At 50.4% G+C, this 27828-nt stretch overlaps 1 long non-coding RNA gene across 1 annotated transcript; it reads right to left on the bottom strand.

Moving 5' to 3' along the window:
• Positions 1-26878, bottom strand: LOC110261771. Its single transcript, XR_002346289.1, has 3 exons — positions 26795-26878; positions 25197-25258; positions 1-338 (listed from the first exon to the last, which is right to left on the bottom strand). It is a non-coding gene; the product is annotated as an uncharacterized LOC110261771 (long non-coding RNA).

The raw sequence follows: 27828 nt of genomic DNA, 5'->3' as shown, positions 1-27828 counted from the left end.
CGGCGTGCAAGGCATTGATTTTATTTTGATTTCTTGATGAATTTTTTAGAAGGCTAGTGTTAGGGAGGCAGGAAAAGAGGTCCCTGGACGTGAAAGCTGCCTTTGCCTGTTCTCTTGGCAAACAAGACAGAAGGCGAGACTCTGGGTGTCAGGCGGGAGCATCTGGCATAAACCGGCTCCCCACGGCCTCATCCAGAAAACACAGCTGCACGTGGATGATGTGTAAAGGCAAGACCTGCTGGAAACATCCCTTGAGTGTGAACACAGGCTGCGGGAAAGACGGAACCGAGCATTCGCCCTCTACTGACCCGAGAACTGGGAGTTTACCAGAGTGGGATCTGTAGCGATAGAAGAAAGCAACGTTAGCATCTTAAGGTCCCTTTCCCCCTGCTAGGCCTTGTGCCTGTTGTCACATCAGCCCGGAAACTTAAAAATTAAATGACAAATTTCCCGTTGTGGCTCAGCTGGCAAAAAAAAAAAAACCAACACAGCATCCGTGAGGATGTGAGTTTGAGCCTGGGCCTCGCTCAGTGGGTTAAGGATCTGGTGTTGCCACAAGCTGTGATGCAGCTTGGATCTGGCATGTCTGTGGCTGTGGCATCGACTGGCAGCGGCAGCTCTGATTCGACCCCTAGTCTGGGAACTTCCATATGTCACAGGTGCGGCCCTAAAAAGAAAAAAAAAAAGACATGCCACTGACAGACCCTCTCCCGGAAGATAAAGTCATCTTCCACTTTCTGCATCTTTGCACACACGGGTGCAAATCCTAAAGATGATTGCATGTGCTTGTGCTCATGTCTGTAGCCTCATGTCTGTAGATGGCCACACACACACACACACACACAGAGTGTCTCTTTCTCTCCCCCTCTCTCTCCCTTCCACGGATCAGTCGTCATGAATTTTTTTCTCCGTTTCTTCCTCACACTCTCTTCAGCGCCCATCCGTTCTCCCACCACCTTTGGCGCCAGGAAAGCTCCCTCAAGCCCCAAGTCAGAGCCGGGGCCAAAACCCATCACACAGTCCATCTCTGCACGTTCATTGTCCATCGTTGTCCGTATCCTCTAAACTCTAGGTTCCACGAAAGCAGGGAATCTGCCTTCCAGACACGCACTTAACAAATAATTATTGAGTGTTCTGGGTGTGCCAGACTCTGCTCTGAATAAGACATCAGCCAGGTCCCCGTCTGGAGTACAAAGGTACCTCCCCAAACTTGGTTGATAAGATGGATGGATGGATGGATGGATGCACACAGAAATGAATAGATAGGAATAGATAGGCATGTGTGAGTTAGGAATATGTTTGGCTAGAGCCAAAATAAATCCTAAAAAGGTGCTTAAATTAAAAGGGAACTTATGGAGTTCCCAGCATGGCATAGTGGGTTGGGAATCCAACTGCAGCTGCTCAGGTCGCTGCCGAAGTACGTGTTCCATCCCCACTTGGCGCGGTGGGCTAAAGGATGTGGCATTGCTATAGCTGTAGCTCTGATTCAACCCCTGGCCCAGGAACCTCCATATGCTGCAGGTGCAGCCATAAAATGTTTTAAAAGGGTTGGGGGTTGGGGGAGTTATTAGACTCTCATGACAGTAAGGCGTGGGCAGGCTGTTCGGGACTGGGAGTTGTTCCTCGAAGCTCTCAGGGGCTTCCACCTTCCTATTCCCTACCCTTAGTGTGTTTTATGACGCAAGTCCATGTCCCAGCCCCGGGGGACTGTGGGTGTGACCTTATTTGGAAATAGGATCTTTGCCGATGTCATCAAGAGGAGGCCATCCTGGAACAGGGGGGGCCCTAAATCCAATGTGACAGGTTCCCTTATCAGAAGAGAAGGACGCCGTGTGACAATAGAGGCAGAAGTGGGCAGATGCTCTGACAAGCCAGGGGATGTGAAGGATGGCTGGCAGCACCCGATCCTTCCCTGGGGCCTTCAGAGGGAGCACGGCCCTGCCGACACCTTGACTCTGAACTTCTAGCCTCTAGGACTGGGAGAGAACACATTTCTGCAGCCACCGGTTTGTGGTCATCTGCTCCTCAGCTCTGGAAACTGACCTAGTGTGTGACTTTCATCCTTGTGGTTCTAGGGCGGCAGCTGTATTGTTAGCATCACATCTGTGGTCTGGTCAGAAACAAGGGGGCAGAAGCGAGCCTGATGGGCCATTCCAGTCTAGTCGGCTCCCTTATTTTTTTCTTTTTAGGGCCGCACGTACAACATGTGGAAGTTCCCAGGCTAGGGGTCCAATTGGAGCCACAGCTGCTGGCCTACACCACAGCCACAGCAACGCCCAATCCTTAAGCCACTGAGCGAGGCCAGGGATCGAACCTGCATCCTCATGGATCCTATGTCGGGTTCTTATCCTGCTGAGCCCCAACAGGCACTCGGTGTCTGCTCCTTTAGGAAGCTTTCCTGGAAGTCCAATTAGTGACATCGGAGACCATCTCATGGACCAGGAGCGGTCACCTGTCTGGTCACTCTGGAAAAGTGAGTATCTTTAGCTTTCAAATTCTAAGGCAAAGGGGATTGTTTGTGACTTTGGACATGCCAGTCCCTAGCAACATAGTTATACTGAGGTGTCATTGCCCTGTTCAGGGGTGCTGTTAATACGAATCTCCGCCCCCGCCCCAGTACCCCCGCACTGCCGCCCCCCCCCCATGTTTGGCCTCGCCTCTCCCCAGGGTATCTATTGGTTTTGTTTGTTTGTTTCTTTTTCTCCTTTTAGGGCCGAACCTGAGGCATATGGAAGTTCCCAGGTTAGGGGTCCAATCGGGGCTATAGCTGCCGGCCTACACCACAGCCACAGCAATGCCCGATCCAAGCCACATCTGTGATCTATACCACAGCTCACGGCAACACCAGATCCTTAACCCGCTGAGCGAGGCCAGGGATTGAACCCGCAACCTCATGGTTCCTAGCCAGATTCGTTTCCGCTGCACCACGAGGAGAACTCCAGCTCAGGGTATCTTTATTCAAACAAACCAACACTGCATTTGCAAGAACAAGCCCTGTGGCAGAATCCACTGGTTAGAAAATTACAATTAGGAGCAAGCCTTTCATAAATAATGGTGAGTAGGTGACAGGTGAGAACTAACCTGATTTTTCTCTCTCGTGCCCATGACCCGGGCTGGGAGAAGCCAGGGAAGGGAGCAAGCTGCCAGCCCACGGCTCCTCCTTGGGCCCCTTCCCCCACCAGCGAGGTTTCTCTGCCATCCTCCCCACTGCTAACAATCATTGCGTCTCAAACTTGGCGACTCACAGGCAGGGTCCGAAGTCCCTGCAGCCCCTCAGAGGCTGGTTTCTACACGTAAAAATTGTTCAAGTCATAGGCATTCCTGCTGGGGCACAATGGAATTGGCGGTGTCGCTGCAGCACTAGGATGCAGGTTCGATCCCCAGCCCGGCACAGTGGGTTAAAGGATCTGGCACTGCAGCAGCTGCAGTATAGGCCACAGCTGCAGCTTGGATCTGATCCCTGACCCAGGAACTCCATATGTTGTGAGATATCCAAAAAAGAAAAAAAAATGTACAAATCATAAATGTATTCTACAGACTTCTCATCATAGCTCAGCAGTAACGAACCCAACTAGTATCCATGAGATTTCGGGTTTGATCCCTGGCCCCACCCAGTGGGTTAAGGATCTGGGTGTTGCCGTCAGCTGTGGTGTAGGTCACAGACATGGCTCAGATCCCACATTGCTGTGGCTGTGGTGTAGGCTGGCAGCTGCAGCTTGGATTCAACCCCTAGCCTGGGAACCTCCATATGCCATGGGTGTGGCCCTAAAAAGATATACATACATACATACATACGTATGTTCTACAAAATCAAGAAATCAAAGACTTAGAGAGTACAAATGAAAAGTCTCCCCACACCAGCAACCTCCCCACCACCTGCCGCCAGTAACATGTCCCTTAACAGATGCAAATTCTAAGAGTCTACATGTTTCTGCCAGTTTGTCCTCGTCTGTGAATTTACACGCCACCCCCCACCCCCCTCCGAGTTTGTATATTTCCTAAATGGGGTTACACTGCCACCGATTCATTTCATTTTACACTATGTCTTGGTTTCCCATATAAGGACGTCCTATGATTTCCTTAAGCCATTCCATACTGGATGCAGCTTGTACAGGAAGTGGTGCAGAGCCCAGACACACACCAGAACACCTGGAGTCAGCTCGCATCACAATTCTGCCTCCTGAGACCTCGAATAAACTCCATCTTTCCCATGTGTGTCTCAGTCCCTTCATCTGTAGGATGGGAATAGCAAAAGCAGGGACCACGCTGCCAGGGAGGATTAAGTGAGTCCGTTTATGGAAGGTGCTTAGAAAAGTACCAGCCCACAGAAAGCCTTGTGGAAATATCCGCTGTTATTCACAGTAAGAACAATATTTCCAATTTTGCAATGATAACATTTTAGCAAACCGTTTGTAGGCAGTTCGCCGGGTATTTCTATGGGACAGATTTCTATTCCCAGAAGTGGAATTGCTATATTAAAAGGCACACATATATTCATTTTGCTCAACCCTACTAAGCTGTGTCTCCACAAGGGAGAAAATGTGTAAGAATGTGTATTTGTTTTCAGAGGCACCAATATTGAGCAGCTATTACTGTTAACCAATACTGCTATCTCAGACTTTGGCAATCTGTGGGTGGAAGTGGTGTTTTGATGTCTTATTTGCATTTTGCTGGTTACCATTAAGGGTGAGCATTCTTTCTCAAATGGGTTAGCTCTGCTCACCCTTCTTTTTTTCTTCTGGGAATCCACCAGGCATAATTTGTGCCTGTTCTGCCACTGGCTTACGTTGCTTCTTCTTCTTGATTTGTATTTGCTTTTTTAGATATCATGGCTATTAGCCATTTGTGATTATATGTTACAAAGATCTTCACCCAGTAAGTTGGTTGTCTATTATTAGTCTGTCATGCAAAAGTATCACATTTTTGGTGGTCAGTTCCAACAGTCTTTTTCTTTGGCATTTTTGCATCTTGCTTAGGAAGGTTTTTCCCATGCCAGCACCACAGAAAATGGTCCTTATTGCCTGAGGATAATTGGTACCAAGAATAAAATGGGGAAAAAAAAGTTTAGGTTGAAATTTTATCTGGAAAAAAAAATGAAATTAAACAAAAAGTGTTTTTTATATTGTACCTAACAACATTTCCGTTATACTTGCAACTTCAGCTAATTTTCAAAATGAATAAGAAATAAATCAGGGGAGTTCCTGTGGTGGCACAGAGGAAACGACCTCGACTAGTATCCATGAGGATGCAGGTTTAACCCCTGACCTCACTCAGTGGGTTAAGGATCTGGCGTTGCCATGAGCTGTGGTGTAGGTTACCGATGCGGCTTAGATCCAGCATTGCTGTGGCTGTGGTGTAGGCTGGCAGCTGCAGCTCTGATTAGACCCCTAGCCTGGGAACTTCCATATGCCATGAATGCAACCCTAAAAAGCAAAGAAAGAAAGAAAGAAAGAAAGAAAGAAAGAAAGAAAGAAAGAAAGAAAGAAAGAAAAGAGAGAAAGAAAGAGAGAGAGAGAAAGAGAGAGAGAAAGAAAGAAAGAAATCAGGCTTTTATAGAGGGGGTTGTTTTTTGGGTAAAATTATATGACTGTGTAACATAGCCTCCTTCATCTTTTACAGCACGTTTTTACAAAAATGTTTGCATGTCAATTCTCCCAAGGTTTCTCTTAACCCTTGGGTGTCTAAGTCATCCCGTTTTAAAGATGCTGGCACCTCCAGAGCCTCATTTGCCGAGGGCTTTGCATGAGATCTGAGCAGTGAGCCACCACCACTCGCATCACCGTCAGGAAACCTTCGACCTCTCTGGCCAGATTCCTCATCGTCCTTGTGCGGTCTGTTTATTTTGGTGAGATATCATCGAGTGTTTATAGTGCCAGACTCCAGGCAGAGATGGTTGGTATCTGGGACAGATGTTGGATCAGAAGAAGCTTTTTCTCGTGGCCAGTTTGTTAGTTCATATTTTCCCGATGTGTACATTTTTGCTTTCTGCGCAACTCTGTAACTGCGGGAACTCAGATAATGACCCTCGCAGAGGGGGGCTCCTCGAGCCTGCCTTTCCTTTCCATTCACCCAGGATTGAGGGTGGGCCCTGTGTATGGAGCATGATGAATAAGGCACTGTGCTAGCTGGGGGTGTCCACAGAAACAGGACCAATATGATAGATATCGTATTTATATTAAATATAAATATATGTATTATGAGAAGTGGGCTGTGTGATTGATAGCATGGAGTTGGCACAGGTGGTTGCAGAAGTCCCAATAAAGGACCATGGACAGAGAGGGAACCCTGGGGGCAGTGGGAGACCACCGCAAGTTAATGAATTGCTCAAGAAAGCCATCAGCACGAGGCAGGCTGGCTTGGCTAGTGGAAGTGCGAGAATGGCCTCAGGTCGTTGGGGTGGCAGGGAATGAGGCGTGCATTCAGGTTCAGGGCAGGGCAGGGGTTTGAGGACTGCCCTTCAGCTGATTTGAATACACCCCTTCCTGGATACCAAGGAGGAGCTGCTACCCCCGAAAAGGAAGAGGCGGCTTCTCCGACCCCCACTCCCCTTGGAAGATAAAACGTAGCCCACGGGCTCCTCGGGGCAGAGCTTCCGTGCCTGCCCGCTTGCATCTCACACAAGCGTCCCGTCCTAATAAATCTATTTCCGGCCCATCCCTTGGTCTCTCGCTGAATTCCTTCTGCGCAGAGACAGGAACCTGAACCTCAGTGCATCCAGACACCGGGTGAGCAATTCTCATTTAAATCTCATTTAAATCTCATTTAAACCCAAGTCCCGATCTGGGTTTAGGCTGGGTTCGCATCCTGGTATGAGGTTTGATCCCCAATCTGTGTTCTGGCTGGGTTCAGGCTGTTAGTGCGGTCGGTTTCATGATTACGGAGGCTGAGAAGACCCAGGCTCTGCTCCATGCCAACTGGAGGCCCAGGAACGCCAGTGGCAGAGTCCAGTCTGGCTCTAAGGGGTGTGAGCCCCGGCCCAAGGGGAGGGGGAGACCCGTGTCACAGCCCTGCGGTCAGGCACAGACTGACTTCTCCTTTCCGCCACCTGAGGGGTCTATTCCGGCCCCAGCAGACATGGGGGATGCCCATCTGCCCTGGGGGACAGTCTGTACTCCTCAGTCTATGACTGCAACGCTCATCTCTCTGGACGGCCCCTCCCAGACACACCCAGAAGAATCGTTTCATCCACGACCTGGGCATCCTGTAGTCCCGTGTCCTTGACACCTAAAGGTCACCGTCGCAGCACCTTTGATGGTTGTACTTCCTACATCACAGCAGAAACTCTCTTTTCTATTGAAGGAACAGCACATGCTGAGCAACCCTCTCCCTAACCCCCACCGCACACACACCCCATCACACGCACACCACACACACACATACCACACACACCATCACACACACACCACCACCCTACTTCCTCCCAATAATTCCCACGGACACCGAGAATGCTTCTTTCCAAAAACATCAGGGATACACCAACCTGAATGCCTGCGAGAAAGTAAAACCCTGGTCAAGGCAAAGTTCAGAGGTGAATGCTGTAGGAACACCTGAGACACTGGCGGATGGGGTGGAGCCAGAAGAGAAACCCCACCCTCGTCGGGCTCTAGAATTCCACGGCTGAGCATCAGCCAGTCTTGAGCCAGGACTGACGCGTGTTAGACCAAGCCCCCAACATTTTCTGTAAAATGACTGCGTCCAAGCCTCTGACCATGCCAGAAGCCGTGGGGAGGGAAGAAAGATGAAAAAATGACAAGAACGATGAAAGATCCACGCTCTTAGGGTCTTTCGAGAGAACTGTGAAATGACAGGTAACATTACAGCAAAGGCCATGAGGGTAGTTCCCGAGCATGTGACGCTGGTGGCGCGTCCACATTGGGTTCCAGAGGCCCAGGAGGCCCCGTGGAAGTTTCCATGGAGCCACCGCAAGAAGCACTGGGTGCTGGGCTGCCTGCCGCCTACCCAAGCTTTGACTGGGGCAATGGCTTTTATCAGGTTTACTTGCAGGTGTGACTGAAGATGTTATTGAAAGAAAAGATTCTGGAATTCCCTTCGTGGCTCAGTGGTTGATGACCCCAACTAGGATCCATGAGGATGTGGGTTCGATCCCTGGCCTCGCTCAGTGGGTTAAGGATCCAGCATTGCCGTGAGCTGGGGTGTAGGTCACAGACGTGGCTCAGATCCCGTATTGCTATGGCTCTGGCGTAGGCCGGCAGCTGCAGCTCTGATTCAGCCCCTAGACTGGGAATTTCCAAATGCCGCGGGTGCAGCCAAAAGGAAAGAAAGACAAAAAATAGCAAACCCTGTGATCTAGAGCAAGGGTCAGCAAGGGACAGCCTAGGGACCAAATCCTCTATTTCTATAAATAAAATGAAATCAGAGCCCAGCCATGCTGGTGCATCCATCGCCCAGGGCTGCTTTGTGCTCTGAGAGCTGAGCGGCAGCATCATTGAGACAGAAACTGTACAGCCCTCAAAACCTAAAATATTTATCTTCCAGCCTTTTACAGAAGAAGGTTGCCGACCCCTGATTCAGAGGAAAGACATCTGGAGTCGCCTGAGCTCAGAGAGCTGTGCTTCCTCGGGGGGCAGCGGGTTGCGGTGGCTCCGCAGGCAAGGCCCAGGGCCCAGACCGCCCTCCTGCCATCGCCCAACCTTCACCACCAGAGTTTCGCTCCTTCAGCCACCACCTGCCGTGCAAACGCACCCACCCTGCCAGGCCCGAGTGGCCTCTGCCCTCCCATCTCACCTCCATCTCCTGGAGCTGATTCACCGTGAGGAAGGGAAGCCAGGCTTCGGGGCCCCTCTGCAGCCTGGTTCCTGATTTTGCCTTTTGTCCTTAAACACAACTCCCCCCAAATGGAATCCGCCCCCATTTCTCTATCATACCTTCCAGGGAGCAGCTGCCCCGTCCAGCTGGGCCTTTGCCTCTCCCTCCTTTAGACCTGCTGAGTTCAAGGCCAGTGAGCTCTCCAGCCCCTGCCACAGGGCAGCCCCCCTCCCCCGCCAAGTAGGTTCCGTGCTGGGGAAGGCCGGGGGGAGGGGTTCTCCTCCTTTGATGACTGAGGCTAGATGGGTGTGATGTCAGCCTGGCAGGGCCCCGGTACCCCAATATTTGGTCAAACGTTATTCTGGAAGTGTCTGTGAGGGTCCTTGCAAATCAGATTAACATTGAAATCAGGAGAGTCTGAGTAAAGCCGGTTGCCCTCCATAGAGCAGGCATCTAATCAAAGTTCCACATGGAACAAAAGCCTGACCTCCCCTGAGTAAAAAGGAATTCTTTTTTTTTTTTTTTTCCTTCCTATTTTAGGGTTGCCCACCCTCAATATGGAAGTTCCCAGGCTAGGGGTTGAATTGGAGCTGCAGCTGCCGGCCCACGCTGCAGCCACAGCAAGGCGGGGCCTGAGCCTCCCCTGCAACCTATGCCATAGGTTTTAGCCATGCCGGACCCTTAACCCACTGAGCAAAGCTAGGGGTGGAATCCGCATATGAACCTGCATCCTCAGGGATACCAGTCAAGCTCGTAAACCACTGAGCCACAGCAGGAACTCCCTGAGCAAAAAGGAATTCTACCTGCAGGCACCCTCGGACTTGAGCTGCAACCCCGGCTCCTCGCTGCAGACCCGGGACTCACCAGCCTCCATCATGGTGGGAGCCAAGCCCTTCCGACGCCTCTCTCTACACAGATAGATTCTCACCCTATTGGCTCCGTGTCTCTGGAGAACCCTGATGGATACCTGGGGGGTGCAGCAGACCCAGGCTTCCCGCGTCCACACGGGTTCAATCTGGGGCAGGAAGTGGAAGGCCACGTCCACCCTCTGAGCCGGCCTTTCAGGGCCAGCCTCTTTGAGGGTCAGTGGGCACTTGCTTTGTTGCCATTAATTAAATCAATGCTTAGACTCCACTTGGGCCACTTAAGTCTGTTCTCTCTAAATTAAAGAGGGGAGAGGGCCCACCACTTGGCCCCCACAACCTTACACATTTACCCCAGTCAGTTTCAAAAGGGACCTGAAATTCATTCAGTGAAAGCTGTAAAGGACCTTCTGGAAAAACAAAGTCTTCCCTGGTTTTTTTGGCCTCGCCCACAGCCTGCAAAGTTCCTACCTGGGGATCAAACCCACGCCACAGCAGTGACAACGCCAAACCCTTAACTTCTGGGCCAACAAGGAATTCCTGAATTTTCAAAGGGACGCTTTGACTGATTTTCCTAATGGATTTTATTTCCTTCCTTATACGTGTGTGAATTTTCTGCATATGATTCAAGGCATTGGTACTATTTTTTGTGTTGGAAAAATAAAATTTAAATATCACTTGACTGTGTTTCACCACTCCCGCCCCCCAAATCATGGTCATTTTGTGTTTGCTATTGAGATGACCCACACTGTAATCTAAAGTTAGAATTCTGGAGTTTCCGCTTTGACGGAGCAGGCTAAGGATCCAGCATTGTCTCTGCAGGCAGCGAGGGTTCAATTCCTGGCCAGGCACAGTGGGTTAAGGATCTGTGTTGCTGCAGCTGTGGTGTAGGTCGAAGTTGCAGCTCAGATTCAATCCCTGGCCTGGGAACTTCCATAGGCTGTGGGTGTAGCCAAAAAAGATTTTTTTAATAAAAAGTAAATAAAGCTAGAGCTCAACCCCCTTGTTTTTTGCTCTGTTTAAAGGCTGCACCCACAGCCTATGGAAGTTCCTGGGTCAGGGATGGAATCTGAGCCACAGCTGCAGCTTATGCTTATGCTGCAGCTGTGGCAATGCTGGATCCTTAACTCACTGCACTGGGCCGGGGATCAAACCTGTGCCTCTGCAGAAACCTGGGCCGCTTCAGGTGGATTCTTAACCCCCTGCCCCAGGGCCGGAACTCCATCCACCCCCTTGTGTCTTGAGGCCTCTTTCACTCCTGCACGGATTCACAGGAAACGTTTTCACTGAGCACCTCTGGGCTTAGACGGCCAGGCTCCGTAACAGGTGCTGGGCCCTCGGGAGTCAGTGGGCCTGAGCTCACGCCCCAGTTCTGCGCCTAATTCACTGTGTGAACTCAGACAAGTTACATCATCATAAAACAGGACAAACCCGGAATGAAGCGGGTTAGCAAGCAACGCGGTGAAGACAGCCTTAAGCTGTAAGCACTCAATGCCGATCAGCTGGAACCATGCCAGATGCTGATGAGGGAACCGCTTTGGCGGCAGGGGTTTCTCTCTGTTGGTTTTGGAGAGGAGGGCGGGGATGGTGAGGCTGTCATTTGAAGAAAGCGGGACGTGAACGGGCTAGAAGGAGGCGCCTGGGGTCACACACTTCTAGCGACTCCAGGCTGGGGTCTTGTGCCACACTCCAGGGCCCCAAAGACCTGGATGAGTCCCGCTGGTTTCCCTGGCTGTGATGGGGACGCGGGGGAGAGAGTGGGGCACGTGGCAGACAGAAGACGCGTACACAGGAGTGCAGCACCTGGTGGCTTCTGTAGAAGACCCCAGGCTGTCCCATAACCTGGAGGAGCCACCCCCTGGCTCAAGGCACAAGCAAGGCAGCATCCCTGGCAGTCTTCCCATTGAACCTGGCTCGTGCCCACCTCCCAGCATTGTCCAAAAGCCTTTGTGTGTCTCAGTGTCTGTGAGGCTAGTCCCCGTCCAGCCAGACGAGGAAAAACCCAGACAAATGCCCTTGGGGCTGAAGAAAACCACAGTCACTCCCAGAACACGGCTGCTCCAGAAGTAGCTGCCTGGCGAGGCCACGGGCGTATCCCAAGGACTACAATTAAGTACTTGTCTGATCCAGAGACGTCATTGATGCGCCTGTGGGTTTCGGGATGGAGCGAGTCTCAAAGCAGAATCTGACTTTGCAAAGATTATCTCTACCCAGGAAGCCTCACACCCACAACCAGTCCGCACCCCCACGGTCCCACTGCAAACCGGCACCCCACACCCAGCAGACAGGCGCCCCCACCCAACACTACCTCGGGACTATCTTTACCCCCATAACACCCTACCTGGTCCAGGTCCCTGTCCTCCTGTGGCCAGTGGCCTGGGGAAGGCCTTGGAGGAGCTGTCTGTTGACCTGACTCCATAGGAACCTTCTCAATCCGTAAGGATCCAAATAGCATTCACCCTCCATAGGGAAAAGGTTGGAGTTTCCATTTCTTTCCTCATGGGAAATTCTTTATCTTCCTATGCTCTGGTGACCAGAGAGATCTCTTGCCTCCATCAAGTCACCTCGAAGGCTTGCCCCACCCCTCCAAGGCAGAAAAATAACTAGCAATGGTGGCTTCTCTCCACGGCAGGGGGGGGAGGGTAAAAACAAAACAAAACAAAAACCCTAAACTAAAAACTGATTACATCTTAACATGAGTAACAACTAAAAAATGGGCCAAAGACCTGAACGGCCACCTCACCAAAGAAGAGACAGAGACAGCAAATAAACACTTGAAAAGATGCTCGGCATAGCATGTCAGCAGGGAAGCGCAAATTCTAACAACAGTGGGACAGCCCCGCACACCTATTAGAGCAGCCAGAGTCCAGATCACCGGCATCACCGAATGCTGGTGCGGATGTGGAGCAGCAGGAACCCTCCTTCACGGCTGCTGGGGATGCAAAGTGGTCCAGCCACCTTGAAAGACAGCTGAGGAGTCTCCTACAAACTAACCACAGGCTTACTACACGATCCGGCAATCGTGCTCCCTGAGACTCACCCACAGATGTTGAAAACTCATGTCTACATAAAAACATGCATATGGATGTTTAGAGCAGCTTTATTCATAATTGCCCAAACTTGGATGCAACCAAGATATCCTTTCAACCAAGATATTTATCCAAAGGGAATGGATAAATTATGATACATCCACGTAATGGAATATCCTTCAGGACCAAAAAGAATTGAGTTATCGAGCCGTGAACAGATGCAGAAGGACCTTAAATGCCCATTGCTAAGTGAAAGAAGCCAAGCTGAAATGACCACATATTGTGTAATGTCAGTGCTATAACATATTGGAAAAGGAACAACTCTGGGGACAGCTAAAGGGTCAGTGGTTGCTAAGGGTTACAGAGAAAGGATGCATAAGCAGAGAAGAGGCATTTTAGTCAGGGAAACATGCTCTGTAATGATGCATACATGTCATCATACAGACAGTCCCTGACTTGGGGAAGTTCGACACAGGTTTTCAACTTTACAATGGCTCGAAAGCAAGACACATTCAGTAGACGCCACTCTTCCAATTTTGAAGTTTGCTCTTTTCCAGGTAAGGGGTATGCAGTGCAAGCCTCCTCCGTAGGCTGGGCGGCGGCAGCTCCTGGTCAGCCATGGCATCACGAGGGTGGACACCCAAGCCAATGCACTCACCACCGTTCTGAACCCGGACAACCGTCCCGTCTTTCACTTTCAGTACAGTACCCGCTACACTACGGGAGCTATTCGACGCTTTGTTAGAGGGTAAGCTTCGTGGTAGATTATGTAGCCCAACGGGAGGCTAACATACATATTCTGAGCACATTTAAGGTAAGCAGGACTAAGCTGTGGCGTTGGGTAGGTTAGGTGTCTTAAGCGCATTTTCATCTCACTGTATTTTATTTATTTTTATTGTTATTTTTTTAATGGCTGCAGCCACAGCATATGGAAGTTCCCAGGCCAGGGAGAGAACCCGAGCCCCAGCTGTGACATCTGCCGCAGCTGGATCCTTTAATCCACTGTGCCAGACCGGGGATTGCAACCCAAGCTGCTGCAGTCAGACTCTTAACCCACTGTGCCACAGCGGGAACTCCTTGCTATATTGTCAACTTACAATGGATTTATTGGGACATAACCCCACTGTAGTCGAAGAAGATCTGTCCATTAGTTCAGTCCTTTAGAATGCAGTGTCCCCAGTGTGGACAACGGACGCTGGGTGATGATGAACTGTCAACATGGGTTCATCTCTAGTGGGGGATGGGGAAGGCGCTGCCACCGGGGGGCAGGGGTGTAGGGGGAATCTCTGAACCTTCTCAATTTTGCTGTGAACCTTAAATTGCTTTGAAAAAAGTCCCTCAAGATGTTAAATACATAAATGATTGAGTAAGGATACTGTTGCCATGGCTTTATTCAAGCAGAGTAGATGAGTTAGAGAGACCAGATCATATTCCATCTTTCAAACTTAGATGACCTTGGACCATGGTCCTCCTTCGTTCCTCCCACAAAGAGTTACTGCACACCTACTGTGTGTCAGGCACTGGGGATGCAGCAGGAGGAAATAACCAAGCCCTCTGCTCTTGGGAAACTTAGCTTCTCATAAGCTACGCTCTGGCCGATGTCAGAGGCGGGGTGGGAGGGACAAGCGCAGAGTCTGATTGATGACTTTTGAGGAGGGAACGGGATGACGTAAGGCAGGCTTTGCAGGAGGAAGGAGTAGGGAGGGCACTGGGGGGGACCCGGCCTTGAGGAGGCTGGAGCAGGGTGAGTGAGGACCGCAGTGATTGGGAGGGGAGGGGATGGATTAGAGGCAGGACCCTGATATGAGACCTTTGTAATTTAATTCACTGTGTGATAGGTAGAGACACTGCAGGGTTGTGAGCAGAGCAGGAACAGAGTCTTGCTTCTTTCTTATTCCTGCTTCCCTTTTAAAAGGACTACGCTGGCCCCTGGCTCCTACATAGACAAATAAGCCTTACAGGGGGCCAGGTGTTCAGTACGGAGACTTAGAAAAAGTTTTTCCAATAGTCTGAGGGTGACGTTGGCTTGGACCAGGCTGACAGGGGTGGCGATGGTGAGAATGGGTGAACGGCTAGATTAAAGTCATCAGGACTGACCCGTGAGCTGGACGTGAACGTGAGACAAAGAGTGAAGGATGAACCACTGGAAGAAGGATGGAGCAATGTGCCGAGATGAGGAAACCCAGAGGAGGGCTGGTTGGGACGGGGAGTCGGGAAGAACCAAACGTTTGATTTGAATTACGTTTGATTGCAGGTGCCGATTAGACACGCAGGGTAAGGTCACGTCCAGGATTCAGGAGGAAAGGCTGGAGGGATGAGCTTGTGAGCGGTACTGACAGCAGAGGGACGGATGAGACGGCCTCGGGAGGGGGGAGATGGGGAGGGAGGGAAGCATGAGCCATGCACCTGACGTCCCAGAGTTTTAGAGTTGGGAGATTAAAGGGGGCACAGCAGTGCCATGGGGGGGAGTGGCCTGAGGCAGAGAAGGGAGAACCGGGGAGCCTGGGGTCCCAGAAGGGTGGGCATTGTTTCAAGAAGGGACTCAGCAACCCTGTCAGCTACACTTGGGTCCAGAGGAGGACTGAGACGTGGCCACTGGGTCTGGAGAGTGGAAGTCACTTGTGGCCTTGACCCAGCAGTTGGGGGGGGGGGGGGTATTAGAGGCAAAAGCCTGATTGGGAGTCAGCCCAAGAGACAACAAGAAAAGTGAGGGCAGCTGGTATAGAAAACTTTTAGACTCACAGTCTGAGAACAGACTCGTGGTTGCCAAGGGGCAGGGGGAGGGAGTGGGATGCACAGGGTTGGTAGATGCAAATGCTTCCGGTTAGAATGGATGAGCAAAGAGGTCCCGCTGTAGAGCACATGGAATTCCACCCAGTCTCTTGGGACAGACCATGATGAAAAATAAAAAAGGGAGTGTGTGTGTATATGTACGACCGGGTCCCTTTGCTGCACAGCAGAAATCAGCACAACATTGCAAATCAACCATACGGTAATAAAAAAAATTAAACGTAAATAAAGGCTGACTCAAAAAAAAGAAAAAAGAAAGAAAACCCTTTCAAAGAGGTGTGCCACGAAGGAGAACATAGAAACAGGTGGTAACTAGAGAGAGAGCCGACGTTATGTTATTGGGGGTTTTTGGCTTTGTTTTGTTAAGTTGGGCGATTAATCAGCAGATTTGATTGCTGAAGAGAATGGGTTCATAGAGAGACACGTGCCAGACAGAGGGGGCTCTTCCCCACAAGGGCTCTGGGTGAGTGAGGGGGTCGTTGTGGCGCCTAAGAGGTGGTGTTCTTGGGTCCAAACAAGGATAAATCCTCCAGCCCAAAGGCCAAGACGATGGGCCTTTTAGAAGCTACAGCAGAATTTTATTGCCTGGGAGTTTCTTTTCCACTTTTTGCCATAAGGTGGCAGTAGACAGCTTTGTATAAACCCAACACCCTCTCAAGGTTCACCTATAGGAAAATGGCAAAAGCTGAAGTCGATTTTATTTCTTGCTTTTCTGGGCCACATGTGCAGCCTATGGAAGTACCCAGACTAGGGGCTGAATCAGAGCTGCAGCTGCCGGCCTACACCACAGCCACAGCAACAGGGGATCTGAGCCGCATCTGCAACCTGCACCACAACTCATGACACCAGATCCTTAACCCACTGAGTGAGGCCAGGGATCAAACCCGCATCCTCATGGTTACTAGTCCGATGTGTTATTGCTGAGACATGACAGGAGCTCCTGCAGTCAATTTTCAATTTGGGGTTTTCTTTCTTGTTTTTAACCGGTGGCCTCCTCAGTCCTCTTCCAGCCTCTTCTTTTTCGGGGGGGTGGGGGCAGGATCCAACCTGCACCACGGCAGTGACCACACAAGATCCTTAACTGCTAGGCCACCTGGGAACTCTCTCCAGCCTCTCCTTAAATAGCACCTTCTCACTCAGTCCTTCCCCGTCTAAAAGCGCCCTAAGTAGGTCCACACGGCTTTCTGGAGGAGGTGATACCTGATCAGACTCTTAAAGAGCTGGGGGAGGGAGTCCGAGCAGTTACCCAGGCAACTACAGACGGGGACTGATTTGAGAAGGAGGCTGAGGGCCAAAAAAGCGAGTGGGTGGAGGTGGCAGTCACCTAGGCAAGAGATGCTTGCGGCCAGGTCCAGAGGCGGGAAACTGGAAAGGACGGGGCTTACCAGTTAGGAGGCGCTAGGTAGCAGGAAGGGGACGGGGACCCTGGCTCTCACGTGTCCACGTGGACGAACAGGAGGACGCTACGGGAACTGGGCACAGAGGACCAGGACTCAAGGGAGGCAGAGCCAATTTCGAGGGAAGGTATGACCACAGCTTTGGACGTGGGAGTTGGAAACACGTGGAAGGTGTTGAGGAGAGGCAATTTTACACATCCCCAGGAGGCCCGAGAGGGCCAGGCTGAAGCCATGAATTACAAGAGAACAGAGTCTAAATACATGAGAATCAGTTACTGTCGACGTAGTTAAAACCTGAGAGTAAGTGACATCATCTGGGCAGAAGCTAAGGAATGAGAAAGGACAGTGACACTGAGAATCATCAAGATGTAAGGATGGACAAAGGACAGAAATTCTCTTCAGGGAGTTCCTGTCGTGGCGAAGCAGAAACGCAGCCGACTAGGAACTGCAAGGTTGCAGGTTCGATCCCCAGCTTGCTCAGTGGGTTAAGGATCCGGCGATGCCGTGAGCTGTGATATAAGTTGCAAATGCAGCTCGGATCCTGCATTGCTGTGGCTGTGGTGTAGGCCGGGCAACTATAGCTGTGATTCAACCCCTAGCCTGGGAACCTCCATAGGCTGCGGCTGTGGCCCTAAAAACAAAACAAAAGGTTGGCAGAGCTGGTTTCATCTGAGGCCTCGCTCCCCGGCTTGCAGACAACCCCCTTACCCCTGAGTCTTTACACGGTCTCCCCTCTGTGTGTGTCCGATCCTAATCTCCTCTTCTCATCCAAACACCAACCACACTGGGGTAGGGCTCGCCTTCCTAACCTCATTTTAACTTAATTACCTCTTAAAAGTTCTTGACTCCAAATAAGTAACAGGTGCAATCCGAAGCCCCAAGGGTTAGTGCTTCAATATATGAAGTTAAAGGGGCACAGTTCAGCCCATCACAGTGGGCTTGATAGAGTCAGACATGGCGCAGCGAGCCACCAACTTTAGATGCAAAGTGTCCTTTGGGTTTCGTGATGCACGAACCACAGTTAACTTCAGTGGTGCTTGGAGCCAGACGAGAGTGAGTTAGGGGAAGTCGTTGAATGGAAACAAATACTCTTTGGAGAAATGTGGATACGTGCATATCCCTAGAATGTTTGAAAGAGGATTTTTTTTGGGGGAGGGGGGGCTTCTTTTTATGGCTGCACCTGCAGCATATGGAAGTTTCCAGGCTAGGGGTCGAATCAGAGCTGGAGCTGTTAGCCTTCGCCACAGCCACACCAGATCTGAGCTGCATCTGTGAACTTCACCACAGCTCATGGCAACACCAGATCCTTAACCCACTGGGCGAGGCCAGGGATCAAACTCACAACCTTGCGGAGACTATTTCGGGTTCTTAACCAGCGGGGCCGCAATGGGAACTCCAGAAGAGGATTATTAATACTGCTGTCCACTTTTCCCACTTGAAAGCAAGGTATAAGGATATTGCATATCAAACAAGTGCAATGTTATACATATTATAATCTCTAGAGTAGAATAATTGAGCACTTTTTTTTTTTGCTCTTTTTTAGGGCCACACCCAGAGCATATGGAGGTTCCCAGATTAGGAGTCAAAACCGAGCTGTAGCTGTTGGCCCACACCACAGCCACAGCAACACCAGAACCGAGCTGCATCTGCGACCTACACCAGAGATCTCGGCAATACTGGATCCTTAAGCCACTGAGCGAGGCCAGGGATCGAACCTGCATCCTCATGGATCCCAGTCAGATTCGTTTCCACTGTGCCACGATGGGAATTCCTGGAGCACTTTGTGTTTGCTAGGAAATTTCATGTTCATCCGCACAACAAATCTATGGGTAGTGTTTGTTATCTTCATGAACAAGTTGTAGAACGGACGCTTTGGCAGCTTAAGCAATTTGCCCACGCAGCCACCCCTGCAGATGCCCAGGCTGGTCCTCGCAGATGCCCGCAAGCTCCAAAGCCCTGGTCCTTAACCACGCTGTCATATGTCTGTATTGAAAACAGACAGTCAGCAAATTTGAGACGGGTTGTTTACCAAAAGTTTGTAAGTCATTTGCTTAGATCCTGGAATACAGTATCCCGTGGAAATGTGACGGGTGGTGACTGGGCTTCCACCAGCCCACAAACGTATGTTTAAAGTATAATGTGTGAAAAGATGCTTTTTTATACACGCCCCAAAAAAGAAAAATCTAAGGCTTTTCCCCTACATGTTAAATAAGCAGCAAAACAAGAAGATCACTGAGCAAGAAGGGCTTTTTTTTTTTTTTTTTTTTTCTTTTTGTCTTTTGTCTTTTGTTGTTGTTGTTGCTATTTCTTGGGCCGCTCCCGCGGCACATGGAGGTTCCCAGGCCAGGGGTCGAATCGGAGCTGTAGCCACCGGCCTACGCCAGAGCCACAGCAACGCGGGATCCGAGCCGCGTCTGCAACCTACACCACAGCTCACGGCAACGCCGGATAGTTAACCCACTGAGCAAGGCCAAGGATCGAACCCGCAACCTCATGGTTCCCAGTCGGATTGGGCAACCACTGCGCCATGACGGGAACTCCAGAAGGGCGTTTTTTAAATTAAAAAATAAGACTTGGAAATGTCGGTGAGGAAGAGAGTAGGAACAAACCTTGGGGTTTTTTTTTTTTGAACGTTTGAATTTGAAACGCTTTTTGGGTTTTTTTTTTTGGCCTGGCCCATAGCATTTGGGGGTGGGGGCACAAGCCAGGGATCGAACCCGCAGCACAGGAGTGACAATGCTTAAAGGATCTCCAAACCCATTTCTCTACCCTGTCCAATCTGCTTCAAACATACGGTTTTCCCCCACCTTCCTTGATTCAAGTCATTCACCGGCCATGATTGGGGAGTTTCCTAACTGATAAATGTAATTTTAAGAGGAAGAGAAATTTTTCTTGAAAATTAGTTCATATAGGTAAAATTTAGAATAGTGCCTGGCATAAAGCAACTAGGTTATATGTGTGGAGTGCTCTTCCAGGCTCTTAAAATGCACGACTTTAACTCATTTAATCCTTATGTGACAATACTGCCGCTGTTCCTGGCTTATGCTGGGGAAATGGGGGCCCACAGAGACAAGGAACTTTCCCAAAGTAACAGAGCTGGCGTCCAAAGCCAGACTTTTAATGCCTTTAAATAGGAAGATGCTAATGGAGACGTGTATCCATTTGTGATGTTTGGTTTGATGGGTCAGCCTGGCTAGACTATGCAATTGTTCGGTCAAACACCAGCTAAGATGTTGCTATAAAGATTTTTGGGGGTTTTTGTTTGTATGTTTTTTTTTTATTTATGTATTTATTTTTGCTTTTTAGGACCACACCTGAAGCATGTGGAAGTTTCCAGGCTAGGGGTTGAATCAGAGCTGCAGCTGCCAGCCTACACCACAGCCACAGCCACGCAAGATCTGAGCCACGTCTGCGACCTACACCACAGCACATGGCAATGTTGGATCCTTAACCCCCTGAGCAAGGCCAGGGATCAAACCCGCATCCTCATGGTTACCAGTCGGGTTTGTAATTGCTGAGCCACACCACTCCTGTTTTTTTAGATGCGATTTACGTTTAAATCAGATTACCCTCCGCAATATGGGTGGGCCTCATCCAATCAGTTGATGCCTTAAGAGCAAAGAGTGAGGTCCCTGCAGAAAAGGAGAAAGGCTGCTGCTAAATGGCAGCATGGAAACGCCACCTAAGTTCCAGCCTTCAGACTCAAAACTGCATCAATTCTTAACCCCCAGCCTGCCACCCCGCCCAGAAGTTTTCAGAACTGCCAGCCCCAACAATCTTAGGAGCCAATCCCTTAAAGTAAACAGCCCCTCCCTTCTTCCCTCCCTCCACCTGTCCCTCTCTGGTTTATTTTTGCTTTTTAGGACCACACCTGAAGCATATGGAAGGGGTCCTTTCCCAGGGGTCTGGTTCTCTGGTCTCTAGTCTGAGAACCCAGACTGAAGGCACACGTGAGAATCGTTGCCCAAGGGCAGCAATAAAGCTGTGAGAGTGAAAGGCGGACACAGAAGGAAGAGCGTGGCGGACCCACAGGAAAGGGCTCTCCCTGGTGCCTGTTGGACCCGACACCAGCCAGGAGTGTTGGACCCAGACAGTGGCTCCTCACCAGTGACAGAAGAAGGGATGCTGGAGAAGGTGGGAGGGCACTGGGGTGGGGGGAGGAGTGGAGCAGTAAATAAAAACTGGCATCAGCAACCTGAGGGATCCTTTACACACAAGCATCCAGGAACTAGTTTTTCTTTTTTTCTTTTTTTTTGAGGGCTGCACCCACGGCATATGGCGTTTCCCAGGCTAGGGGTCCAATTGGAACTGCAGCTGCCGGCCTACACCACAGCCACGGCCATGCCAGATCTGAGCTGCATCTGTGACCTACACCACTGCTCAAGGCAACACCAGATCCTTAACCCACGGAGCAATGCCAGGGATCAAACCCCCATCCTCGAAGAGACATTGTTGAGTCCTTAACCCATTGAGCTACAACGGGAACTCCCAGGAACTGCCTTTTCAATACCTTCATGACTTTCACCTTCATTCTTTCCTTTCTCGTGATTATTGTCAGCTTTTTTGAGATAAGATTTCCATACAATAAAATTCACGCATTTGAAATATACGGTTGGATGTTTTGACAAACGTATGGTCACTCTGCCAATCGCCATGGTCATGGCCCCGGGCCATTTCCAACACTCCCCAAAGCACCTTCCTGCCCCTTGCCGTCGATCCCTGCCCCCACCCTGGCAGGCACTCTTTCTATCACGGTGGTTTCACATTTAGAGAATTTCATACGGTTTGCACTCTTGCATCTAAGCTGCTCTCACTGAGCAGTATACTCTTGAACTTCACCCACGTGGTTGCTTCTATCAATAATTCACTGGTTCAGTTAGCTGCGTGGTCTTGCATTGTATGGCTTTACCAAATTTGGGTTCCGTCTGTCCATCGTACGTTTAAATTGTTTCCAGCTTTTGTCTATTACGAATAAAGCTGCTATGAGACGTCAAGTACCAGCCTTTGTGTGGACACGTGTTGTCATTTCTTTGGGGTAAACACCTAGGAGTATATACTGGATCACTGGCTGATGTATATTTAACTTTATAGGAAACAGCCTAACTTTTCCATCGCAGCTGTGTATGATTTTTAACTAACAAGAGGAAGGAGAGAAAGGAGAAATAGATCTTGCCATTGTTTAGTAAAAATCAACCCCCCCACAAAATAAATAAATAAAAAAATAGGAGTTCCTGTCATGATGCAGCGGAAACGAATCTGACCAGGAACCATGAGGTTGCAGGTTCAATCCTGGCCTCGCTCAGTGGGTTAAGGATCCGGTGTTGCCATGAGCGGTGGTGTAGGTTGCAGACACGGCTCAGATCTGGTGTCACGGTGGCTGTGGTGTAGGCTGGCAGCGGTAGCTCCAATTAGACTCCTAGCCTGGGAATCTCCCTATGCTGCGGGTACTGCCCTAAAAAGCAAAAAAAAAAAGGGGGGGAGGAAAAGCGGTTTGGGGTGACAGTCGGTTCCACTGCTCTGTGCTACCCTTTTTCCACGGACCACAAAATCAGGAGCTGATTGTACTTTGACGTCTGCAAATTAACATAATGTGAGCTGGGAATGACTCTTCCCAGATCGCAAATTCAAGTACACCAGAGTACACAGATTTTCACATTTTTCTCTAGATCAAGTTAATTTTGACTTGGTGCCCTCACTCTTGGGGCTGGAGGGGAACGTGACCTCAATCCTTTGTCCGGATTTACCTCCCGTCTGCAGGGAAGTGAAAAGGCGCTGGGATGGCTCCTGCAGTCGTTGATCACCAGCCCCTCTGGGACAGCGCGTGACCGGTCCTCGGGTCACTTGGCTATGCGGGAGATCCGCTAGGATTTTTTTTTTTTTTAATGCCAATCTTGGAGGGTTGATGACAGGAGGCCCTGCTGGCCTAAGCAGTCCCAAATGTCAGGTGCCCACATATGCCTATGAAATTCTTGGGGCACCGAGGTGTTTGACAAGGGCCGACAGCCTGCACCCTGTTCTGCTCTGAGAACTGGCACCTGGAGAGCTCCCCCAGGAAGGTTTGTGGATAAACCTTGTTGTGAATAAAAAGCAGAAGAAAACATCTTGGAGCGAATGTCTACCTTCCACCCAGTAACCTGCAGCTACTTGAAGAAGAGAAGGTCCCAGGAAGGGAAACAAATATCACAAAACTCATCCCGCCAGAGTCAGCTTTACAACCTGGTGAACAGTAATTCACGGGATTGACTGATTGATTTTAAGTTTTTTGTCTTTTGTCTTTTAAGGGCCGCACCTGCGGCCTATGGAGGTTCCCAGGCGAGGGGTCGAATGGGAGCTGTAGCCACCAGCCTGCACCACAGCCACGCGGGATCTGAGCCACATCTATGACCTACACCACAGCTCACGGCAACGCCGGATCCTTCACCCACTGAGAGAGGCCAGGGATCGAACCTGTGTCCTCACAAGTCAGATTCGTTCCCACTGAGCCAGGATAGGAACTCCATAATTCATGTTTTTAAAAGAAGACAATACACACACACACGAAACTACTAAAAATATTGATACCAACTAAAAAAGGATTAACCTTTTTCTCACACTCTGCCTTGGAGATGAAGACACACTTCAGGGGACGCCCCCCAGCCCCCACCCCCAAAGCAGCCTTCAAATGGCTCCCCCAGAATCAGCCACCTTCCTCAACTCAAAGCTCACAGGCCTGGTGGAAGCTGCGGGGGAAGGTGAGGGCCACAGGCAGCCAGTCCCGGGAGCGGGTGGGGGGTCACGTCCACGGCAGCAGACTGCGCTGGGCAGCCCTTTGGACTTTCTCGCCCCGGATAGACCTTTTAATCTCAAGATTTCAGCTTTGTCATCCGACAGAGAAGAGAAAAAAGCTAGACTCCAGGGAGGCGACAAACTCCAGGCGCGTGGAGGGCGGAGTCACATCCTGCATCCCAGGGGCTAATTCAACTCCAGTTCACGGCGGCGATCGGGACCCGGGCGTCACTGGATACCTCCGCCAACCAGGGTGGATTGATGGCAGTTCAAGGGGCATCATCAGCTGGAGTACCTGACTCCACTCAAACTGCTGGCGGCAAGGGAACTATCACCTCCATTTTGCCAGATCAATGACAGCGTCCAGTGCCCACTGCGGGCATTACCCAGTGATCCACCTGCACACGGATCCTTCCTCCTGGCGCACCCTCTTCTGCCTTAGTCACAGCCCCTGGCTTTCTGCCTTGGTCTCTGGCCCCTCTTCCCCCTTCCTGGCCCCCATCTCCCACCCAGCCTCTCAGTGGTGGCATCTGTCGGGCTCAGCCTCCCCCTCCACTGTCCTGCTCGACAGCCTCGTTGGTCACCTGGTGGAGACACCGTCTTCTTCCCCTCCCCCGCCGGCCACAGCCTCTCTCCCATCACTCTACAGTTTGGAGCTCTCTCTGGGGTTCTGGGTACTGTTTCTGCAGGAGGTGGAATCAGGTTTCACTGGGCGATGGGGCAGAACCGCTCAGCTGCTTCATGGACACTCACTTCTTACCTAGATTAATGGTCCCCCTTTGGCTTATTGCAGCTGGCAATTTCTGCTGCCCTCTAGCACCCTTTCACACCAGGAGGTTTTGATGTTGGCAGAGCAAAGTCCAGCAGTCAGAAATCCAACGAATGGTGGGGGATTTTTTGGGGGGGCAAGGGTTGGTCTTTTTAGGGGCTGCACCTGCAGCATATGGAAGTTACCCCACCCGAACTATGCCTTAGCAACACCAGATCCAAGCTGCCTCTGTGACCTACAACCACAGCTCAGGGCAACCTGGGATCCTTAACCCACTGAGCCAGACCCAGGGATGGAACCTGCCTCCTCAGGGTTACTCGTCAGGCTCCTTACAGCTGAGCCACAAGAGAACTCCTGGTTTTTCATTTTAAAAATCTCATTAGAAGTTCATGTTCTTTCTTGCATCACCCCAGCCCCTCTATAACTTTCCTTCCTAGTCCTTTTCGCAGGTTGTATTTATTGTATATATTTATTTGGGAAATTATGTGTCAATTTATCCTCCATCAGAAACTCCATCAAGGACCTACTTACTGAAAAGCATGGGGAATTATACTCAATGTACTGGGAATAGCCTATAAGGGAGAAGAATCTGAGCTATGCATACGGATGAATGAATCCCTGTGCAATACACCTGAAATCAACACTACTCTCCTCCAATAAAATTTTAAAAAGAGTGGGAATGGCAACAAATTCATGGATATAAGAGCTTTAGAAACGGCTTACATGGCTAAATAATTTTTACACATTAAAACTGTAAAAGATTTTCTTGGGTGAAAAAAAAAATTTAAAAGAGTAAGAAACTCATGGAAGCAAGTACCTGCCTCGTGGCCTTGGTCATTATCAAGCTGCCTGACACAGGATAGGTGTGGCAAGAGTTATCTGTTGGGTGAATGAATTATTTCATCAATCAGTTTAGCAATGATCTCTGACTAGAACCAGGTTACCCCACCTCCCTACCCCCACCCACAGCAACAATCACCTTCTCCCAACATTGACCTTGGGGCGCCAGGGAGCCTGTGTCAGCCTTGACAGATCTATGTGAATAATAGGCATTAATTATGCTGGATACTCTGCCCACAGGCCAGGGCGACTCGATTAAAAGTGTGAGTCTTTCAGGTGTTTTGCCCCCTTGTGGCTTATAAGAGACAGTAGATCCTAAGGGCCAGCTCAAAAGCAGAGCCCAAAATACCATGCACACACGTAGTGGGGTCTGACCTGTCCCCAGAAAGGAAAGGAATTCTGACATAGGCTCCCACACGGAGAGACCCTGAGGACATTCTGCCAAAGGAGCCAGATGAGGATAAACGCTGTGTGATGCCACGTACATTAGGGCCCCAGAGTCATCAAGTTCATGGAGACAGAGGGAGAAGGATGCTGGTCAGGGGCTGAGGGCAGGGGGGCGGGGGGAGTTATAAAGAGTTTCCGTCTTGATGAAAACCCTTCTGGGGACGGATGGTGGTGGCGGTTGCTCAGGAATGTGAACGTATTTAATGTCATTGAACCGTTCCCTCAAAAATGGTTGAAACAGAACATTTCACATTTTACCACAAGTTCAAAAAAAAGAGAACTTTACAAAGTACAGCCCCAACTTCCGTGCCTCCCAAGAGCACCCTCGTGCCAGGCGCTAAGCCTCACGAAGATCACATGGGCGGGCGGGGGTGGGCATGAGTTTCATGAAAGATCAGGTGAACCGAGAGAAGGAGAAGGTCTGTCTTCAAGTGTTTTGCCGAGGCAGGTGTTTGGAAGCTCTCCCTGAGCAGGCTCGGGGCACCTTTTCTGAACAGCAACCTCCCCTTCTACTCTCGGTCTTAAAAACCCCTGTCTGGGCCACCACTTCTCTTTCATTGTGGAGCCCGGGCAGAGAAGAGCAGCTCAATTACGTCTGCTGCTCCCAAATCACGTGCTTTGGTTTTTTGAGGGTTGTTTTTGTTTTTTTGTTTTTGTTTTGTCTTTTTAGGGCTGCACTCGCCCCCTGCAGAGGTTCCCAGGCTAGGGGTCGACTCAGAGCTGTATCCACTGGCCACAGCCACGCCAGATCCGAGCCACATCTGGGACCTACGACACAGCTCACGGCAGCGCCGGATCCTTAACCCACTGAGTGAGGCCAGGGATCAAACCTGTATCCTCATGGATACGCGTCAGATTCGTTTCTGCTGAGCCACAACGGGAACGCCTTTTTTCCCCATTTGTAAAAAGCAAATTCCACATTCCTGCCAATTGCACTCAGCACTTAACCACGCAATGACGTCAAATTAGCCCAACTGTTCCAAGAGTCTGGACACGTTCCCCGTGGCTCGGAGGCAAATGGGAAGCACATCAAAGGGAGTGCCCAGTGGGTCCCATCCCCAGAGCCAGGCTGTGGTGGGAAGCGTTACCTAAAAATCGCTTCCTTGGAGCCTGATAAAGACCTCTTACCTGTCGTCTCCTTTGGCCTCCTCTTTCTCTTCCACGCTTCCAGCCCCACAGGGGTATCGGTTATTCCCACCAAGCAAGCCATGAGTTTCTGCAGCCGCGGGAGTCGGAGTGGCCGGGATAGAGGGGCTCCCCCACGGGTGTGAGCCAGCAGCACGGGCACGGCCTCCTGGGCTGGTTCTCCCAAGAGCCCAAAACCATCAGAGCCCGCCGCATCCGTCTCGTTCTGTAGCGCGACACAATGGTGACATTCTCCTTCAGCTCCTTTCAGCTTTCGGCGCCCATGAGATACAAGGAAAATGTGCTTCTGGGTCACTCGGTCTTTTTGAGACGCACCAAAGAAACGACAGGCGTACAACCTGTGTCTTTAGACCGGAATCAATAGCATCGTCTTTGTTCATCCGGAAGTCTGTTTTGTTTTTGTTTTTAACATACCCAGGATGGAATCCGAGCATTTACCGCCTTCCGTGATGGAGCAAAGGCTCCCAGCCTGCCTTGCCTGAAAGCCAGGACCAGAGAGAGCACAGGCTTTTGAGATGAGAAAGAGGCTTATCGCGGGGTTGGCCGGCAAGAACGCAGGAGCCCAGGCTCTCAGGTCTACCCCCTGATCCAGCGCCCCCGACGAAATTGAAGGAGTTAGGGGAATTTCAAACTTGGAAGCTGATTGGCCAATCCTCAGTCAGGCCACATGAACTACTCACGCTGCTGGACGCCAGGTTTTACTTATTGCAGGATTTCTTGCTTCGCAAAGGACCCCGGGGGCAACATTTCGCGTTTCCCTGACCCAGGGTTCTCGGGCCCCACGGTCCCGTCTGGCACATGCGCAGTGCTGCCTCTGTGAAATAACTCAAGGTTTGCTTAATCCACCTGCTTGAGGAGGCAAGACAGGTTTAAGCTGGTCAATGTTTTACTCACTGTTTCGCTTTTTACACAGGAAAAGGTTTTTTAATTTATTTTATTGACTCGTGGTTTACCATGCTGTGTTAAATGTCTACGACACAGCGAGATGATTCAGTTGCACACGTGTGAATGCACCT

Source organism: Sus scrofa, chromosome 7, assembly GCF_000003025.6.
Source record: "Sus scrofa isolate TJ Tabasco breed Duroc chromosome 7, Sscrofa11.1, whole genome shotgun sequence".
NCBI classification, from domain to species: domain Eukaryota; kingdom Metazoa; phylum Chordata; class Mammalia; order Artiodactyla; family Suidae; genus Sus; species Sus scrofa.
The sequence above is the reverse complement of the archived record's forward strand: the minus strand, read 5'-3'. Positions and strand labels throughout refer to the sequence as shown.